Source organism: Protopterus annectens, chromosome 3.part1 (assembly GCF_019279795.1).
Source record: "Protopterus annectens isolate FY-2018-M chromosome 3.part1, PAN1.0, whole genome shotgun sequence".
Taxonomy (NCBI): Eukaryota; Metazoa; Chordata; order Ceratodontiformes; family Protopteridae; genus Protopterus; species Protopterus annectens.
The window spans coordinates 687,856,828-687,879,297 of NC_056732.1; the positions used below are offsets into that span (position 1 = coordinate 687,856,828).

At 41.3% G+C, this 22,470-nt stretch overlaps 1 protein-coding gene across 1 annotated transcript in view; it reads right to left on the reverse strand.

Annotated features, from left to right (window-relative positions):
• Window positions 1–22,470, reverse strand: part of EFR3A (EFR3 homolog A) — a 2,300,516-nt gene that overhangs the window by 625,570 nt on the left and 1,652,476 nt on the right. The gene's annotated exons all lie outside the window — the stretch shown is intronic.

Here is a 22,470-nt window from a genome sequence, read left to right on the forward strand (position 1 = left end):
TATTTGGGATGTCTCCTTCAAGATCACCCATGTCTATCTGATCCAGGATCTGGAACTTAAAACCGGTGTGTCTTTTATGAAGAGAAAGGTGTCTGGCTAGTGCATTATTTTTACATCCAGAGCAGATTTCTGACAGATGACATGAAATCCTACACTTGAGTTTATTTACAGTCTTGCCCACATAGAATGCATCACATTCATTGCAGTGTGCCCTGTAAATTACTTTTGTAGTGTTACAGTCCCCTCCTGCACTGGTCTTAATGTTGTTGTTGCTGTTGTGTCTTTCGGCTTTTCCCGGTTAGGGGTTGCCACAGCAGAACTCCGGTCCGCTAATGATTGGCAGTAGATTTTTACGTGCCGAGTTGCTGGCCCTGACGCACAACCTTCAATGAAGGTACGCCTATTCACACATGTCTCCACACAGATGATGCTCGGGCAATAAAAAAACTATCACCTTGCTGTATAAATATACAAAATGTACAATTAGTTTCACATCTTTTAGTGTTTCTCTCATATGGTCTAGGTTTAAATTCAACAAAACTTTGAATATTCCTGGCCTTCCTATAAGCAAAGGATGGGGCTTCACCTAAGATGTTAATCACAAAAGGGTTTTCTGTGAATTTGTCCGAGTTTCCTTCAATAACATTTTTGATACTGTGATAATCCAAAGTGTATGTCAGGATGTAGCTAATTTTGCATTTGTTATTCTCTGTGGAATTTCTTAACATTCTCCTACTGGGGATGTTGAGTGAAGTTGCTTCATTTTCAGTTCTATAATGGGTTCCAGGATGTTTTTTAACATCTGACTTTCATAGCCTCTCACTAGAAAATCATTCTCTAAGTTGTTCAGGCTTCTCAAAAATGGTTCCATCTATGTGGTAATTCTAGCTAATCTACAGCCTTGGGACTTCACTACATCATACTTGTTTTTTGTAGGATGCAGAATTTTACTGTGGAGTAATAAATTAACACTCACTGGTTTTCTGAATGGATCAGTGGTGATTCTGTTATTGTTGGTGTCCTTGGAAATCTGCATATCTAAGAAAGTGGTTGAAGTATAGCTATGGGAAGAGGTAAACTTCAGGAAGGGGGTTGTTTGATTGAGGTAACTGATAAAATCTCCAAGCTGCAAGGTGTTACCTTCCTACACAATAAAGATGTTGTCCATAAAACGTAAATAGCATGTGATATGCTGTATGTAGCCTGTGTTGTTTAAAACAAAGTCCTCCTCCCACTTGCCCAGGGATATGTTAGTTATGTTGGGAGCCATAGCAGCTCCCAATGCTATACCAGTTTTTTGTTTGTAGTGTTTGCCACTGAAAGTAAAGAAATTGAATTCCACTACAAGTTTATGGAGCTTGCTTAACTTCTGCAGTTGTGCCTGTGTACCTTGATTATGTTTCTTAAAATACTCCATAGCTGCTGTTATACAGTAATTGTGAGGGAGAACTGCGTAGGATTCCACATCAATAATTAATAAAATACTGTCAGCTTCCACTGTGATGTTTTATATTTTCCTCAAAAAATCCATTGAATCTCTTATGCATGACTTATTCTTTCCTGTGAAAGGTTTCAGCAAGTAATCAAGGTAAATGGCTGTGGCTTCTGTAAGGGTTCATAGGTTGGTACTAGGCTATCGGCCCTAGGGACTATGCAAGCCTAGCCATAACAATTCCCTGGATATTTCTTCCCACAATATTTACTTCTCCAGGCCCCTGTCTAGCAGGGCAACTGACATGATCCCCGGGGTGAATTTCCTATCTCCCATCCAATCATCAAGGTTCCTTTTGAAGAGAGCCAATGAGGCACTCTGCTTGATATGTATGGGCAGTCTATTCCAGAGTATGGGGAGTCTCTAGGTCAGGAACCTATCCCTCCAGCATGTTTTGTTCATTGTGATGACAAGGTTTAGATCCCTGGAGCATGTGACTCTGAGGGATTTGGATTTCTTTAAGTGGAGCATGTCCAACAGCTCAGGGTTTGTATGTTAAGCAGAGATCGCCTCTGAGTAGACGATATGCCACAGAGTATAGCTGAAGTTTTTTTTAGACGGTCAGTATATGGCATCTGCTTTAGGCCTGTGATTCTTTTAGTGAGGTATTTCTGTGGCCTTTCCAGCTGTTGCAGATGTCTTGTGAGGTACATACCAAATGGGGCATTATACTCTATAATGGGTTTAATGAGGGATGAGTACAGTGGGACAATGACCTCCTTTTTTCTGGATGAAAAGCCCTTAGTGATGAGATGTGCCACATAGAAGGATTTCCTGACTGTTGTGGCAATGTGGTTATCAAAAGTGAGACCACTGTCCACCTGTATCCCTAAGTCTCTCATCACACTTTCGATGTTTAGTGTCCTGCCACCTATGTGGTAATTCATGGGTACATGTTTTTTTCCAAAGGGGGATAACTATATATTTCTGGGCATTAAGCTTAAGCCCATGGCTCTGGCACCAGGCGTCTGTTTCTGTAAGGCCCTTTTGTAGAATATCCACATCATTTGGGGATTCAATAATGGCTCGCAGTTTGCAGTCATCTGCAAACTTTGTTAGCCTGTACTTCAGAGAAGTAGATGCCAAACAAGAGTGGTCCCAGGACTGAACCCTGAGGTACTCCACTTGTCACTTGTCTGGAGATGGATTTGGATTTGGCTACTTTTACTGGCTGGTTTCTGTCAGTAAGCCAGTTAGCAACCCATCGAGTGACGTAGGGATTTATGCCCAGCTTATAGGTTCATAGGTTGGTACTAGGCTATCAACCCTAGGGCCTATACAAGCCTAGCCATAACAATTCCCTGGCTATTTCTTCCCACATTATTTACATTCCTGGACCCCTGTCTAGCAGGGCAACTGACGTGATCCCTGGGGTGAATTTCCTTTCTCCCATCCAATCGTCAAGGTTCCTCTTGATGAGGTCCAAAGAGGCACTCTGCTTGACACGTATGGGCAATCTATTCCAGAGTCTGGGGAGTCTCTGGGTCAGGAACCTATCCCTCCAGCATGTTTTGTTTATTGTGATGACAAGGTTTAGATCCCTGGAGCGTGTAGCTCTGAGGGATTGGGATTTCTTTAAGTGTAGCATGTCCAACAGCTCTGGGTTTGACATGGCCTTGTATGTTAAGCAGAGATCGCCTCTGAGTAGACGATATGCGACAGAGTATAGCTGGAGTTTTTTAAGGCGGTCAGCATAGGGCATCTGCTTTAGGCCTGTGATTCTTTTAGTGAGGTATTTCTGAGGCCTTTCCAGTTGTTGCAGATGTCTTGAGAGGTACATACCAAATGGGGCGTTGTATTCTATAATGGGTCTAATGAGGGATGAGTACAGTGGGACAATGACCTCCTTTTTTCTGGATGAAAAGCCCTTCGTGATGAGGTGTGTCACATAGAAGGATTTCCTGACTGTTGTGGCGATGTGGTTATCGATGGTAAGACCACTGTCCACCTGTGTCCCTAAGTCTCTTATCACACTTTCTGTGTTTAGTGTACTGCCACCTATATGGTAATTCATGGATACATGTTTTTTCCCAAAGGGGATAACAATACATTTCTTGGCATTTAACTTGAGCCCATGGCTCTGGCACCAAGCATCTGCTTCTGTAAGGCCCTTTTGTAGAGTATCCACATCATTTGGGGATTCAATAATGGCTCCCAGTTTGCAGTCATCTGCAAACTTTGTTAGCCAGAGTCCCTTAGTGTTGACCTGTACTTCAGAGAAGTAGATGCCAAACAAGAGCGGCCCCAGGACTGAACCCTGAGGTACTCCACGTGTCACTTGTCTGGAGCTAGATTTGGAGACGGCTACTTTTACAGTGTGGGTTCTATCAATAAGCCATTTAGTAACCCATTGGGTGACATAGGGATTAATGCCCAACTGAGTAAGTTTATCTATGATTCCAGAGTGGGGGATGGTGTCAAAGGCCTTGGCATGGTCTAGATAGGCTGTGTGGACCACCTTACCCTTGTCCATGGCTCTGGAGACTGATTCAAAGAAGTCAATCAGGTTCAGGAGATAAGATTGGCCCTTCACAAACCCAAACTGGGTGGGGTCCAGTGTTTGAAGGTTGCCAATGTCTTTGTTTATAAGTTCCATGATAATACGCTCCATGGCCTTGCAGATAAGGCTCGTCAGACTGATGGGACTGTAGTTTCTGAGATCCAAGGTGGATCCCCCCTTGTGGATTGGGATAACTGTAGCTCTGCGCCAGTGGGCACGAAACCTGAGGTGAGGCTATGATTAAATATGACACTTAGGTGAGGTGCCAGTTCATATTGTAGTTTATGTAGTACACAGCCTGGGATGTCATCTGGTCCCATGGATGCTGTATTCTTGGCTTTAGAGAGTGCATTTTGTACCTGTGTGGCCGTTATTACTGGAATTTGGCAATCTTCCGGTATTGAGATGGGCCATTTAGGGGGTGAGAGGGGGGTGAAGTTGGCACTGAATTGATCTGCCAGGATATTGGCAATATCCTTCGGATCAGTATATTTAATGCCATTCTATTTTAGCTCAGAGCAGATCTGAGCATTGCCATTTAGATTCTTGACATAGTTATAGAATGCTTAGTGGTTGTCTTTGGAATCTTTGGCAATTTTATTTTCGTAACTAGCTTTGGAGGAATTTATGAGGCATCTCAGTTTCTTACTGAGGCTAGTAAGGGAGTTTTTTGCATCCTGGGATTTTCCTCTTTTCTGCAAAAGTTTCTTCCTTTTGTTGTAAAGTTTGTTTATGGCAGGGGACCACCAGATTGGCTTCCTTTTTGGATGAGAGCATTTTGGTTCTATTTGGGATGGCACGATTCATGCATGAGTGGATGTGCTCGTACAGTGCCTTAGTGTAGGATTCAGCAGTTGAACTTTCAGTTCCCGTCTGCATGGGTGTCATGAAGTTTGTCACTTCTAACTTGAGTCGCATGAAGTTGGCTTTGGAGAAGTTTTTTATGGTGGTTTCTTTACTGGGGGGTGGGGGTGGGATGTGGATGTTAAGGGTGATTAGCTTATGGTCAGACCTGACTAACGAGGGGGTGACCATAGGTATGGAGCATTGATTTCCCATGTTGGTAATGACCAGGTCTAGGAGATTGGAGCCCCTGGTGGGACTATGGATTAGTTGATCCAGGGCGTTGGAATTTATGAATTCCAAGAACCGTTGCGCAAAGGTGTTGGGACATGAGTAGTTTTCCCAGTTAATGGCAGGGTAGTTAAAATCACCCAGTATTAGGGTGTTTGGTTCTATCTTAACATTTTCCAGTATGTTTAGAAAGGTGTAGTGAGAATCTTGGGGTATGGTGGGGATCTGTAGCAAGCTACAATTTGGATTGCAGTCTTACCTAGTGTTAGTTGCACTTGGAGAATTTCAGACACATTGTGTTGGCCAACTAGCCTGGTAGTGTGAATATCCTTGGTGAATATTGACACTCCTCCACCTTTAGTGTTTCGGTCCTGGTTTGGTGGCCGAAAAGTGTGGTAAGAGTTGTAGCCTGGTATTGCAGGGGTGCTCTCTGGAGCCTTGAACCAGGTCTCAGTTACTGCACAGATATCGATGTTCTCCATTTTTAGGAGTGCCTCGAGAGAGTGCATTTTGAGGTTTAGACTTCTAGCATTGAGTAGCATTACCTTCAGATTTTGCATGCTTGTACCTGTTACGGTGGTGGTTTTGTCCTTTGAAGTTTGCCTAAAAAGGCTTAGTAAGTTTATCTATGATTCCAGAGTGGAGGATGGTGTCAAAGGCCTTGGCAACGTCCAGATAGGCTGTGTGGACTGCCTTACCCTCGTCCACAGCTCTGGAGACTGATTCGAAGAAGTCAATCAGATTCAGGAGACAAGATCGGCCCTTCACAAACCCAAACTGGGAGGGGTCCAGTGTTTGAAGGTTACCAATGTCTTTGTTTATAGGTTCCATGATAATGCGTTCCATGCCCTTGCAAATCAGGCTTGTCAGACTGATGGGACGGTAGTTCTCAGGATCCAAGGTGGATCCTCCCTTGTTGAGCGGTATAACTGTAGCTGTGTGCCACTCAGTGGGCACAAAGCCTGAGGTGAGGCTATGATTAAACATGACACTTAGGTGAGGTGCCAGTTCATTTTGTAGTTCATGTAGTACACAGCCTGGGATGTCATCTGGTCCCATGGATGCTGTATTATTAGCTTTGGAGAGTGCGGTTTCTACCTGTGTGGCTGTTGGTATTGGAATTTGGCAATCATTTGGTATTGAGATGGGCCATTTAGGGAGTGAAAGTGGGGTGAAGTTGGCACTAAATCGATCTGCCAGGATATTGGCAATATCCTTGGGATCAGTATATTTAATGCCATTCTGTTGTAACTCAGAGTAGATCCGAGCATTGCCATTTAGATTCTTGGCATAACTATAGAATGCCTTGTGGTTGTCTTTGGAATCTTTGGCAATTTTATTTTCGTAACTAGCTTTTGAAGATTTTATGAGGGATCTCAGCTTCTTACTGAGGCTGGTGAGGGAGTTTTTTGCATCCTGGGATTTTCCTCTTTTTTGCAACAGTTTCTTCCTTCTGTTGTATAGTTTGCTTATAGCAGGGGACCACCAGATCGGCTTCCTTTTTTTGGAGAACAGCATCTTGGTTCTATTTGGGATGGCACGATTCATGCATGAGTGGATGTGCTCGTACAGTGCCTTAATGTAGGATTCTGCAGTCGAACTTCCAGATCCCGTCTGCGTGGGTGTTGTGAAGTTCATCACTTCTGACTTCAGTAGCTTGAAGTTGGCTTTGGAGAAGTTTTTTAAGGATGTTTCCTTACTGGGAGGTGTGGGTGGGATGTGGATGTCAAGGGTGATTTGGTTATGGTCAGACCTGACCAATGAGGGGGTGACCACTGGTGTGGAGCATCTATCTCCCATGTTGGCAATGACCAGGTCTAGGATATTGGAGTCCCTGGTGGGACAATGGATTAGTTGATCCAGGGCGTTGGAATTTATGAATTCCAAGAACCGTTGGGAAAAGGAGTTGGTACCCGAGTAGTTTTCCCAATTAATGGAAGAGTAGTTGAAATCACCCAGTATTAGGGTGTTTGGTTGTATCGTAATATTTTCCAGTATGTTTAGAAAGGTGCAGTGAGAATCTTGGAGCATAGTTGGGGATCTGTAGCAAGCTACAATTTGGATTGCAATCTTACCTAGTGTTAGTTGCACCTGGAGAATTTCAGATGCATTGTGTTGGGCAACTAGCCTGGAGGTGTGAATATCCTTGGTGAATATGGACACTCCTCCACCTTTAGTGTTTCAGTCCTGGTTTTGTGGCCGAAAAGTGTGGTAAGAATTGTAGCCTTGTATTGCAGGGGTGCTCTCTGTAGCCTCGAACCAGGTCTCAGTTACTGCACAGATATCGATGTTCTCCATTTTTAGGAGTGCCTCAAGAGAGTGCATTTTGAGGTTTAGACTTCTAGCATTGAGTAGCATTACCTTCAAATTTTGCCTCCTTCTGTCTGTTATGGTGGTGGTTTTACCCTTTGAACCTTGCCTAAAAAAGGCACTATAGGGGTGGCAAGAGCTTTAGCCAGTAACCTGAATCCCAGGGGTGACAGGTGCAGACCATCTCTGGCAAAGCATCGTGGTTTGTCGATCGTGTCTTCCCAGGCAGACAAATACTGGATCCCCTTTGAATGACACCAGAAGCTTAGCCAATTGTTGAAGTCAATCATTTTTTCCTTATACTGTGGTATCATTCTGGGCGAAGGCAGGATGCTACTCAGGGCTAGGGTCATACCTGCCTGGGTCCACTTGCTACCACCAGTCTATAAGGTGGGTCTTTTTCTGTTCTTGTGTGGCTTTGGTATTACAAAAAAGTATGGTAAACGTGGGCATGGGCTCCATTAATAATTATAAAGATTTTTCACTAATAAGTTTTTCTTCCCATAATGTGGTGAGATTAGTGTTCCATAAATCATATGCTCTTTTTATGTCATCCATGGTAAATAAATCATAAAATCTGTTATCCTTCAGCATGTTCTCTATCTTTTGGTTGTAGCTAGTGGTATCAGTCACAAGTATATCTCCTCCCTTGTCTGCCTTCATTACACACCTGGATTTATAATTGCCTAGCTCAAGCAATGCTTTTCTTTCTCCCTGTGTTAAGTTATAAAGTTTTTTCTTAGGAGTTTTTTTAAGGAGTTTCCTGATATCCATCTCACATTTCACTATGAAAGCAGCTAATGTTTGTTGCAGTGGTGGACAATAGCTGCTAGGCCTTTTTATAGTTTCATCAATAGGCTTATTTTCAATGTCATTACTTTTGCCGTGAAACTGTACCCTTAAGTTGAGCTTCCTCACAAACATTTTTTACCTTCCTTTTCTACTTTCCTTCCTACTCCCACTGGGGTACCCCCAAGGATCCATACTTGGTACAATGCTATTCAACATCTTTATTAATGACTTTCACAAAGCCTTAACCAACACCAAAACTGTGCAATATGCAGATGATTCTACTTTAATCTGCTGCACCTCTAACCTTCCAGAGGTCCAGACAGTGACACAAACTGCTTTCTCCACCACTGAAAATTGGATGCTCCAAAACCACCTCTCACTAAATGCCAATAAATCCAAAATACTTCTATTCTCTCCCTCTAAAGCCTCCCCATTGATAAAAACTCATTCCAAATCATTAGCTAAAACAACTTTACTATAGAGGTTGTTCCCTTTGCCAAACTTCTTGGAGTTACTATTGATGAACACCGAAAATTTGATACTCACATCCAGCAAAACATTAAGAAAACCCATATAAAACTTAGTTTGCTATAAAGAAACATCCACTTCCTCGCTCCTTCTACCAGACTAACTCTAGCCACTACCTGTCTACTCCCCTCACTACTGTATGGCACTCCTCTACTAACAAACTTATCTGCCTCTCTCTCCTCCAAACTGGAAGTCTGTTACAATAAAATTTTCAAATCTGGAACCAAAGCCAAATTCTCCTCCCATCACTGTACTTCCTTTCATTTGTTAAATTGGCTTGAACTCTCCAACCATCTAGATTATCTCCAAATCACCACAGCCCACAGACTAATGTTTCAACCTACTAAGTGCACTGCACTAACCAACATCCTTCAACCTTATACCCCTCACAGAACTCTCAGATCTACACACCAAAACCTAATCTCTGTCTGCAAACCCAGTCTTCCTGCAGGTCAGCTTCTGCTATCCTTTTCCTTAGCTAAAAATGGAATTCTCTTCCTTCTTCTCTAAGGACTTATGAAAATGTTGAAAAATGTAAAACTCGGCTACATTCCTATCTTTCCTCTAGCAGGAAATGCAACTGCATCCCCCCCCTTGCCTAATAATCATTCAACCCCTTAAACTGCTGACTTACTCTGACTTCAAGCTAACCTAACACAAATGTACACATTGTAAATAACAAAAATGTACTATGTATGTAAGATTTTATGCCTGTTTCTCTTGAATGAAATGAAATTGTAACTGTGTTTTCTTTCCCACAATTGTACCTGTAACTAAAATATGTAAAGTGAACATTTTTTTAACTAAGCTATGTAATGTGGAGCTTTTCTCCCCTGGCCTCCACTGAAAATGGGCTCTCTGAGCCCAGTGGACCTCCCCAGTCATCAAACTGGAAATAAACACAATTTTAAGGTCTATCAGTACCTGAGCAACCTCACTCCTGCAGCTTGGTACAAAAGTAAGCCCTTTGTACACCACAATTTTTTCATCTTCAGTCAGTGCTTTAACAGAGTGGTTCCAGACAAGTAGAGCACCTGTTATTGTGGCTGGTTCCTCCGTCTGAGCCTGGGACCTGGGTTGTAAGTCTGGGTTGCAGTTGGGATTGCCCAGGTATTGTATTTCCCTCACCCCTGTCCACCGTTTGGTTCTCCTGTCTCCCTGGGGGTTCGTGGATAAAGTATGAGACCTCTGGAATTCCTCCTGTGCTTTCTGGAATCTCGGTGGGTTGTAGTAGTATTCCTTGCTGTGGTAGGGGGGAACCTGGTAAGAGGGACAAACTCTGGTGGTGGTCGTTCTTGTTCTGGTACTGGTGCTGGCTTTGGTATTGGTGTGGTGGTTGATGTCTGTGATGTCGATACTGGTCTTCCTGAAGAAACTGGTCTCTGTGAAGGTGCTGCTGCTCTTGGTAGCTGGATTGTCTGTGGTCCCGGTTGCCCTGGTAGTCCTGTAATTCATCCTGTAGAACTCTCTGTCAGTTCTGGTTGTCTCTTTGGCTTATGTTCCTGTCCTGATCCTTCTGTGATGTCAAAGGCTTCTGCAGAGTGTTGATATCCAGAGGGGATTGGGATGGTGGGGAATGACTGTACTTTAAATGATCTCTACTACAGTTCCCTACTGCATTTGTAAAGCTATTAACTACTTTACCACGAGTAAATGCTTTCAGTTGAAGATGATGAGTCTACAGGTACAAGCATCTAGTCAAGAAAGGACTGAAAAACTTAATATGAGTTATTTCTATAACAGACATTAGTTCTGTATTTAAAGTGGAACAGGCAAGAAGTTCATTGAAAATAAATGACATTTCAAACTGTGGAAAGGGAACGCAAGCAGTTGCATCCTCAGCAGCCCTAGTACTTCAGTACATTAAATAGAACAGTGCACAATTTACTTCATCCGTTTGAGGATAGTGAGTACACTTTTTCTTAAGGCTAAAAACTTAGTTTACTGACAGCATGTAAACTGTTTTTCACATATGGGAGGGAAACAGAAATAGGACTACGACAGATGATATCAGAGAAAGAAGGGACATGGGTACTAGCACGAGTTTCCAGCATGATAAAACCTAACTTTAAAAACTGTAAAGCCTGTGTCAGCCGATACCTATTTAAGGCAACTGCCCCAATATGGAGAGTCATTGCTTTGACCTGTATGAGTCTTGCGCCTGGTACCTGGAACCCTTAGGGCATCTGGATTTGCCCCTTTGAGGTCTGTCTGACAGAGGAAAGGACCAATTTTTTGTAGGCCAGTGTCTACTGAATCTAGGTTGCTGCACTTGTAAGAAATCTTTAACAGTTTGCATAGGCTTAGCTTTGTCTTCCATTTTCTTTAAAACCTCTTCTGCCTTAATACCAAACAGTGAATCATGCTGTAAATGTGCATCTAGCAATTTAGCTTTAATATGATCGGGCAAATTTGTTCCTTTAACCAGTCATGGCTCCTAATCACAGATCTAGTAACTGTGGCCCTGCTTTCCAACTTGTTCAGCTGCATGCAATAATTCCTGCAATTCCTTATTTTCTGCACATTCTGATAAACATAATTTTCTGTTTCAGCAATCCCATAACATGTTGTTGGTACTTAAGCATATGAAATTGGTAGTTTTAAGGCCCTGACTGCCAATGTTGCAGATGTATAAACATTTTTTCCCCATCTGTCCAGCGCCCTTGAATCTCTGTCGGAGGGTCTAGGGTTTTTGCTGATGAGGCCTTAACTCCCTCTGAACCCTGTGAAATAGTTTCAGGATCAGCAGCAGGGTTTCTAAATAAAAATTTATGAGAGTCAGGAACCCTGTAATACCTGTCAGGCTTACTGGGAGCCGGAGGTAGAGAGTCAGGGGTCAGGCTTGACTCCGAAAAGACATCATCCACAATGTCTAACACAGGGGGAATGGCTAAAGGCTTGTGCTGAGGGAGGAGGAGGAAATCCCTGAGCCTCTTTTTTGATTCTGAGAAGTCTTGACTCTCCCAGTGAAAATGCTCCCTCAAAGTATGCAAGGTTTCTCCAAATGAATAATCCTCAGGAGAAGATGCAGATGGAATAGACTCCTCAGCATCAGAATCCTCACAGGGAGGTAAAGATAATTCCTGATCAGAAGAGGAATCAGAAGAAACAGAAACCTGATCTGAAGATTCATAGTCAGTGTCTTGCCTAGGGCCTCTTATCTGGAGGGGGATGGGTACCCCTGGATCAAGGTAATAAGGTCTTTAGCCATTTTGATCCTCTGTTTTTTAGGCATATAGAGGCCTGTGCACTTGGCTCAGGGTTTTTTTTTTTTAGTTTTAGAAGGTGTCTTTGCCTTTGGTTTTGCAGTTTTCCTCGGTTTGATATAAAAATGTTGAGGTCTGAATACACCCTCAAAAGCCGGTGCCTGCTCAGCGGCTCCGGACCCATCCGAAGTAGATACAATTCATCGGTCCAATACCTTGAGTACCTTGAGGCATGCCGGACTCCACATGGGTGTCGGTAGAGGCCTGTGACTCGAAGGTAGCGGGCATCAGGGGCTGCGAAAGCACCTCATTGAGTACCGGCAAACCGGCGACGGGCTTAGGAGAAGCGTCGTCATCGGTTTTGGATCTCGACTGCCTTTCTCTGTCCTTTTCTTTGCGTTTTTATGTACTCCAGTAGTCGGATTGCTATCCGACGACATCTCTGGGTAGTTAAATCTGCTTCCAAAATACTTAGATGCAAAAATATACTAACGCTTAATAGTGCGTTGGTTAAATCTAGCACAAAACCAACAACCAGGCATGCTGTGATCAGGGCTTAGGCAAGGAATACAGTATAAATGGAAATCCTTATGAGGTATTTGCTTCCCACAAGTAATACAATTATTAACTTTTTCTGACATCGGTAAAAAGCAAGAAAAAAGTTTCCCCAACGGGGTACTTAGCTTTATTGAAGACTTCGGTTCTGAAACTCAAACGCGAATATTTTAGTAGTCTGCCGACCGGCGCTTGCGAAATGCTTCTGCTTTGGGCACTGCACGGCAAGAAAGACTAAAGAAAATGGTGTTGGCTGCATGTTTTATACCCCTGACGACCTGACATCATGGAAGAGAAGACAGCAACTGACGCAGGACCCAAGACTTTGGAATTCAGGCCGACTGAGGGCAACCTGCCAGCAGATTACCCAAATGTAATGACTGCAACAGTGAAACACGAAGAACATCTTCCTTTTTTGAAAGTGTATATAGTTGTGTGCGTTTCTTTTGAGTTAACAAGGGCTGAGATTTAAAAATGTATATATATTTTTTTTGTTTCTTGAGTGTTTTATTGAAGGAAGAAGTCTTGAAAATGTGACATGGCTACAGACAGAGAGGAGAAGCATCAAATGCATACAAGACTGGCCTACCAAGCATTAGCGCACACATGAAAATTGCAAGCTGGAAACAAGTATTCAAAAGAACTGCCCTGCAGAGTCTGTGAAAGTAATAGCTTTTTATCAGAGTACCAATGGAATGAAAGTTCCAAAGAATATGTAATGCTAGTATTCGTAAGGTGTTGTAAGGTGTCCATGTTCGAGTACAGAATTACATAATAAAGTGTAGGGTGTAAATAGAACTGTTAAGTGAGGCACGTCTGGATAGAAATGTGCATGCAAATTTGGAAAAGCAAGGACTTCATAATGGATAATCAGCAGAGTACCATGAACAAAAGAAAACGGGAGTAATAATATCAACCGTGACAAGGGCTCCACTAATTTCAGAAGAGCAAAAACAAATAGACAATAATGGTAGATTTGTGGTAATAAGGGGTTATTTGTAAGTAAGAAGGATTACACTGGCATGTATTTATACTCCACCTAAAATACTGTTATGGAGCATAAGAGAACTTTGGGAGAAATAATAAGCTTTCAAGAATATCATTTAGGGGTAGGGATTAAGACCTGATTTGTCACTGTGCAGATGTATCAGGGGGATCCAGAACAGAAAATATAACACAAGAGGCTAAGTTTTTGAAGAAATGTTACATTTTGACTGGAAAGAATGAATTCAGTAGCAAGAACTAAAACATATTATACATATTATTCTCAGAGGTATAATAACGGGTCTAGACTGGATAGAAATTATATTTTCATGGAAGCATTGGTATTTAATTGAAAGCTTTAAAATATGTCTAGTAAGTATTTCACACCATGCACCAATAAAAACTAAAAAAAGATGCAGGGTGATAAATTTGAAACTGGCACTTTCCTTCTATTTGTGAAATGGAGATTAATTTAAGGAATGGGTAGTGGAAATTATCTGACTGGCTTTCATAATTGGCTTAGTTTCTGGTGTCATTCTAAGGGGGTGCAATATTTGTCAGCATGGAAGGAGATGGTCAACACACCACACTTCTTGCCAGGGATGATCTGCAGCTCTCCACTTTAGGCTTTTGAATATTAAATAAATAATTTAGGTAATGACAAACTGAAAATACTTATGACATAGCAAATCAAAACCAGGAGTCTAAAAAAGCTCTACTCCATAGAAGCGCTCTTCACCCTAGAGAATGCTGACATCTGTGCGGTCATGAAGAAATTGTCTAAAGCCACAGACAGCACTCCAACAGTGCAAGGTTATAATGCCTTCCATACATTTAGACCAGCTACTATACAGACAGGGACTAAAGGTGGAGGTGTCTCAATTTACATCAAAAATAAAAATACCTCAAGGCTGGTCAAACAGGACAATGTACTTTAGCTTCTCCATGTTCAAATCACCATAGGCAAAATCCAATACCACTAGCAAGCTATAGGTCCCTCACTATGACCCAGGAAACTCATACCATGTTCACAGGTTCATAGGTGTGTACTAGGCTAATGATCCTGGAGCCTTTATAAGCCTAGCTCATAGACTTAGACCATGTACTTAAACTTATTGGAAACACTCACCATCCAACCCAATACCATATTCATGGGCAACTTTAACGGACATGCTCCACCTCAGTAAATCTAAATCCCTTAGAGCCACGTGCTCGAGGGACTTGAACCTCAGCACAGAAATAGATAGAACATGCTGGTGGGACAGATTCATAACCCAGAGGCTCCCTTCACTCTGGAATACAATTCCAATTCATGTTAGGCAGAGCACCTCACTGACTCTCTTCAAGAAGAATCTTGATGAGTGGATGGGGGATCGTAGGTTTGTCCAGGGGATTACTTCCGTGTCACTATTAGACAGAGGCACAGTAAACTAAACTTTAAAAAGGGCACAGTATACTCAAATCAAGGGGTGGCGTAAGCCAAACACAATCGGGCTAGGCTTATAAATGCCCCAGGGCAGATAGCCTAGTATGAACCTATGAATCTATGAACTTTAATTACCCCACTATTAACTGGGAATCCTATACGACACCAAATGTACCAGCAAACAGCCAAGCTGAAAGTTTTGTATAGGAGCTGGCGTACGGGTCACCTTAGGTGGAAAACCCCTCACCAAGAATACTGCAACATAGGAATAGAAGGACATTCCTGGATTTTGCAAACAAACTTCCTGGACCAGACAGTCAATACTGCAACCAGGGGTGCAACCATACTGGGTCTGGTTCTCACTAATATGGGAGTGTGCTGCACACACCCCTAGTGTAATGTTTTCCCTGGTAAGGTAAGAACACAAAAAGGTCTCCTTTGAAGTAAAATAAAACCTGGATCCCCATTTAACCTGGAATATTCAGGAACTACTCTAAGGCTAACTTCCTGCTATTAAGTGATAACCTGGCAAAATTTCAAGCCCCCATAAACCCTGAGAACACTGCTGTCTATGCAGAACTGTTCACAGAAACTCTATACAAGCATGTTAATAGCTGCACAGAGGCAGCTGTACCCACCAGGAAGAAGTACAGTACTAACTCAAAAAACAAGCCACCCTAGTGGAATCACAAAATCAATAGGCTGTATAACAGGAGGAAGAAAATCGTGTCAAAAATTAGGAGGTGCAGCACCCAGCAGGATAAAAGCTCTCTCAAACTAAACAAACAACTCAGAGGACAAATAAAGTCTACCAAAACCAAATCTGAAGTAAATTTGGCCTCCCAGGCTAAGGACAACCACAAGGCATTCTTTGGCTATGTCTACAACCTCAAAGGCAACATACAATTGTGCGCACAGCCCATTGTAAATGGAGGCACCTATGCTGAGCCAGAAGATATAGCATACCTACCTGCTGACAAATTCAGCTCCAGCTTTACCCCTTTCACCCCCACAACCTTCCCTCAGAAAACACCATCAAATGTAACTCCACTACTATCACTAGGGAACAGGTCCTTAATGCTCTCTCTCTCTCTCTCTAAGGCCAAGAACACTGCATTAATGGGCCCAGACAATATCCCAGGTATTCCTTCCAAATAGCATGAAACATGACCTATCAGGCCCTCTGGAACTGCTATTTAATTGTAGCCTCCAAAAAGGCTTCATGCCTCATGAATGGAGAACAGCAACAGTCATCACTCTGCACAAAGGTGGACATTCTAGAGATCCTGGAAACTATAGACCCGTAAGTCTCACTAGTCTTATATGCAAAGCCATGGAAGGAATTATCACAGAAATTACAGTAAACCTCTAGACACTGGACCCAACCCAGTCTGGTTTCATCAAGGGCAGGTCATGTCTAATCAACCTGGTGGACTTCTTTGAGAAGGTCACCAAAGCAATGGATGAGGCAAAATGGTTCACACTGCCTACCTTGACCTGGCCAAGGCATTTGACACAATACCCCACTTGGGCAATGCTGACAAACTCAAGAGGTTAGGTAGAAACTTGTATGTCACCTGGTGGGTAGACAACTGGCTCACAGACAGGACCCAGGAAGTTAGAAAGGGAGAGTCCACGTCTACAAACAGGCCAGTCACACATGGAGTCCCTCAGGAATCATTCCTTGGACCGCTTATTTTTGGCATTTACTTGTCTGAGGTCAAGGCCAATCTTGATGGTCTAGCTGTCACTGAATCATACACTGACACAAATGTTCTCAAGAAGGGCTGACACAGAAAAACTGGTGTGAGCTAAAACTAAATGTCAAGAAATGCATAATAGTATCCTTCAGGAAGTCATCCATCCCTGGTAACTATCATATTGACAACACACCCTTTAGAGATGACCCAGTAGTCAATGACTTAGGGACACACAGACAGTAATCTAGCCTATGACCATCATGTGTCAACAGTAGTGAGGAAATCGTTCAATGTTGAGCAACTTATAAAGAAAGATATGACACCCAGGTCCAAGGATGTCATTGTTCCACTATAGTCAGCATTCATTAGACCTTTCGAGTACAGTGCCCCCTTTGGTATGTACTAACCAGGCATATCAAACAATTGGAATGTCCACAGAGGTTCCGCACTAAAAAAATACAGAGTGTACGTAAAATGTCCTATGCTGACAGCCTCAAGGCACTATCCCTGCATTCTGTCTCCTACAGACTGTTGAGGTCAAGTCTATGCCTGGAATAGAGGACATTGTCGGACCCCCCCCCCCAACTCTGATGGTCCTCATGCATATCCACAAAACAAATAGCACCAGAATTACCTATTATAAAGACTTAAACATTGTCTGCGATATAAATAGGAACTGCTGTAGAGACAGGTATGCATCCTAGAGACTACCCCATCTCTGGAGCAGGCTTCCTTATCCATGTGAAACAGAGTTCCTTCCTAACCCAATTCAAGTGTAACTTGGACAATTGGATGGGGAACAGGAAATTCATCCCTGGCTTAGCACCTATGTCTCTAATAAACAAATGCAACCTGTAAATAGTTCATCTCCCAGGTCCCTGCTTGTAAATGTTTCATCTCCCAAGCCCCTGCTTACAGTTATCAAGGGCACCCGAACTTGTCAGAGATTTGCGATGCATGACTAGGCTTAAAAAGGCCCTTGTGGTCATTAGGCTAGTAAACACCTATGAACCTTTTATTGGGAAAGACAGAAATGTCTTCAGAAAGATAGCTAGGGAGTGAGATGCACTGAAAATGGAGAATAAAACTATGGTAGAATTAAAGGAGAAAAAGGTAATGAAAATTATTTAGAGAGATTGACAAATGTAATATGCATAAGTTAGAAAGGATGTTGTTATGCATGTACTTTTGATAACTCCACAGCAGATAAAAACTGTTAGCACAATGACTTAGACAATAGAAAGCATAAAGAGTTGCTGCCAGACCTAGGGAGTCTCTGACAAGAAAACTAACGAGAAATCCTACTGAGACACTAGAGTGATTTTGGAAATTCTATGACATTTAAATGAAGTAGAGAAACAGGAAACCCCAGAAAGGCTTAAATATGTCACGGTTAGAGGAAGAAGAGTCACAATAATTAATAGACAGGACAGGACAAGATGAGATACAAATGGTAACACAATCACTCAACAGGGACGTCTCCAGGAACAAATGTAATTCCGTTGGAAGTATTGAAGCTAGGAGGGAAAAAAGTGATAAACGATCTGGAATGTTTTGTTTAACAATGTTTTAAAAGGGGAATAGTGCCAGCATCTAGGAAAAAAGATGGGGTGGCTGTATTACCCAAAGAAGGTGAAGACCCTTCATACCTAGTTTCAACTAAACTAATTTCAATTTTAAACCAGGATTATAATATGTTTATGTCTATACTAGCTAAGAGAATGACAAAAAAACTTTACTAAAACTGAAAGATGTGGACCAGTGTAGTTTTGGGGAGGGAAGGCAAACATATTAAAATATTAATATAATAATATACGATTCAGAGGGAAGCAGAATGCAAGAAAATGTAAAAATTGTATATGTGGGTCAAGATAAAGCATTCAATAGAGTCAGCTGGGATGTTATGAGTAAGGCAATACTAGCATTTGCTTTCTCTGACAGAATAATAGGATTAATAATGATATATGGTGGGTTGGAGACAAATATAAAGGTGGAAGGCCTTTTCTCTGACAAGCTGTGTTTGAGCAAAGGAACCTGACAGAGATGCCTTCATTCCTTTTATTATTTTATTTATATTTAGAATCAATAGCAAACAAAATAAGGAGCTCCCATATTCAAGGATATAACTTGTCTGGTAAACAAAAAGTTAGCGGTAATTGCAGATGATGTTATTTTGTATTTGATACATCCAGATAAGGGAATTTCAGTATTGTAGAATATTTTGAGTTGTGTCTTTTTAGGATATAAAACAAATGAAGATACTACGACTCAAAGTAATCTCTGAAACAACTTTGGGCATAAATGAAAGATTTGTTCTTAATGTGAACTTATTCTATGGAAGAGAAGATGAGGCTCACACACCATGAGAGCTTGCAAGTCAGATACTCTTCTCACAGGTGTCAGAGCAATAAAATCTACAGTCTTCCATCTGGCAAACTTATCAGCCAAATGAGCAAAGTTCAATGGGAAACACTGTTAACTTGTTCAGCACAAAGTTAAGGTCCCTAGAAGCAGTGGCAGCTGGTGACTTCAAATCAAAGGGGGGCTGCAGGAGACAGCTGAATGGGTGTGGCCAATTAGAAAGGGGAGGAGCTATGTTCAAAACCTGTAACTTTAATTAAATACGCTGCCCTGGGTGCCGAACCATCATTATGAGAGTCCAATCAAAGAAAAAAGGAAAATGTAGAAGAAAAAAATATTTCAATCCATTGGCTGCATGGCAGCTTACTTAATATCTAGATGGAAACAAAAAAGTTGTGAGGCATGAAAAAATAAATTACTTTTTAAATACATTACTGGAATGCTAGTCAAAATCAAATATAAGAAAAACAAGCAGCACTCAACTCAAACCACTTCTCCAGTTCTAATTATAATTTATATTCAGCTTTATTAAAGTACCAAGTAACATGCTGAAAGTAGCAATCTCTGTGATACCCCCACTTGTAAAAATGTTTCTTATCCAAAAAGACCTGCTGCCTGACAACTATCTACTTGTTTCATGGGGAAAACATGATCAAAGCAAAAATGAAAAGCAAACAGGAAACAAGCTCAACATACATTGCTTAAAGGATTACTGCACAGGATATGGACCACACATGATAGACTGGCATTCTGTTTAGTTTGCAGGTAAAGCCTGTAATGAGCTCTTAAAATAATGTAATCCTGTCCTTTATTACAAATACTGTCATATATATTTCAATACCCAAGGCTTATATGTTATCTAATTAAGAAACAGAAAGGCTTTTAATGTTGGCAATCCGTTAACAGTATGCTTATTAAAACTTACTTGCATCTTACAATCTCAGACAAGCTTACCAGTTGGTCATTAAAGCATTACTACTTAAACACACAGCAACAGGCACTGCAACAATATGCCTTTTCTGAATAATCGGAAGCATAAATCCACAGTATAAAAATATGACAGAAAACCAGAACATTCTGCAAAATCAAGGACAGATGAAAAGCCACTGTAGTACTTGTGTCTACCTTGGATGGGGGATACTTTGCAGACTTACACTGCATAACTGCTTCTTGCCTTGCTTGGACACATCCAAAGTCACTACATGGGGGAGTGGGGTGCAACAAGTATGTCACAATTTGAAATGTCTCTGGCTGACTGCGATGGCCCTGACACATTTGTCATACCTCTCAACCTCAGAGCAAGAAACCTGGACAAAGCCATACATAGAAGTGGGACAAAGGCCCAAAAATAAGGACAATTTTTAAATATTGTTCTTATAAACTTAGAAAGATAATAGAATAGTAGGTCTTGCATTAGTATGAATTTTCTGAAGGGTATGAAATCTGAAACTGAAATGTCTGTCATTATTTTCTAACTTCAGTCTTTAATGATTTGCCACTAATTTGCCAAAAAACACAATTTTATGAAAAATGGACCAAAATGTGATTCAAAAATATAAAATAGCCACACAATACAGCTGGGAACCTGTCAAAGAAGGGGCACCTTTTAATATTAGTACTGCTAACTTGAGCAGCTGACAAAATAAAAGAATCTGCATGCATTTCTGAAATAAAAGCAATCTATAACTGATTATTACTGTTATTTAATAATTGTAAACCCTCCATATTTTCTTCCAAAATTGCCATTTTGCAGAGGGATTATTAGGGGAAGAGCAACATTTTGAACCAAAACCGGGGACAGTTAAGAGGTTTGGATATGCCTAATTCTATAAAGCAATTTATTTGTATGTACCTCTCAACCTGTTAATGCAGGAAATCTGGAAAAGGCCAAATATATGGGGGGAACATATAAACAGTACTAAAAATTGCTCTTGTATAAACTGAGACAATTGATAGAATAACAGGTCTTGCTTTAGCATACATTTTTCTGAAGGTTATGAAGTCTGAAATTCAGTGTCTGTCATTTAGTGACTTCATTTCTAAATGATTTGACAGAAAACCACAAATTTTATGAGGAACAAACCAAAAATAAGAAGCAAAAATCTCTTCATTCTGCAAAAATCTGGACAGTTGAGAGGTACAGTTCAGCCGGGGCTGTCTGAGTTTGCTGCCCTCACCCCCCCCTCACAAAATCATGGTCGAATGGAGCTTCCCCTCCTACAGCCATTCCAATGAACCATTATTTGGCTATTTCACCCCATTTACCATAAACACTAACCAGGAAAAGCCAAAAAACAAAAAACATAAACACTAATGTGCATACTGCTTTACTTCTGCGATGATTTGGACTTCATCTGAAAGTTTTATTTTGCATTTTACAGCGCAAACACTAATAGATATCATATCTGCTAAACAAAGCAATGCAGTCTCACAATGAAAACAGACTTGGCATTAAAACTTCTCTGCACTTGAAAACTCACATTCACTGAAACAGCATTGAAACCCACATTCAAAGAAAACACATTTTGCCAGTGGCAGATTAACTTTGGGTTTGGGCTGTTTTTAAATCACAGGCCCCTTGCACATGAAACATACACATGCTCTTTCATACACCTTTCTGATTATATTAAATTATATTCCTTGTACAATACAGTACAGTTTTAGAGGGTGCTTTAAATTTGTTTTGAAAATTTTCCACTAAACAATGAAACAAAATGCATGCAACAGTAATGACAAAACTGCCCAATTAAGAACATTTCCATCATAAAAGTCTACTCAAACTTCTACAGTCCACCAGTATCAGTACATATGCACAATCTCTGAAGAAGTAAAAGTCATCTAAATAATTCCATATTAAAGAGATCTGTAACTAATGAAGAGGTTGCTGCTAGCAAACAACTTTGTATTTCATTGTTTCATCTACAAATAAAGTGCCTGTTACCCTTGAGGAATAAATTGCTTATCTTACACTAAAAAAATGATAAGCTAGCAATATTGCAATATCGAATGGATGGCAAACTGATAGGTTCATAGTTTCTAGGTATCTTCGCCAAAAAGGCGTGCAGCATCCACCCCCTTTGCAACACAGTACAGTATCAGCAATGCATCTATCTACGGTGGGAGTAGAACCCACAGCCTTCTACATCAAACACAAGTATACTACCTGTTGTGCTATTAACACGGCAAGCAGACTCAGCATAAGCAGTACTAAACTTCTGCTCCCCTGGAGCTCTCAGTTCCTTGTAAAATCTACTCACTCAGCTGTATCTCTGAACTTTGCAGCACAAAGAAATGTGGAAAAGGCCAGTTTATTGTGGGGGGGGGGGACAAAAGCCCAAAAACCAGGGACACATTTTAAACATCGCTTGTATAATGTTGGAAAGTTGCTAGAATAAAATGCTGTGTTACCACCATACATTTCACTGCCAAGCCTTAAACCCGGGACTCTGTGCAAAACAGTCAGAGCAACATACCACTATGCCAAATCAGCTGTTTTGTGAAAGAGGAAGACGGAAACTTAAATGACTACCATTTAGTGAATT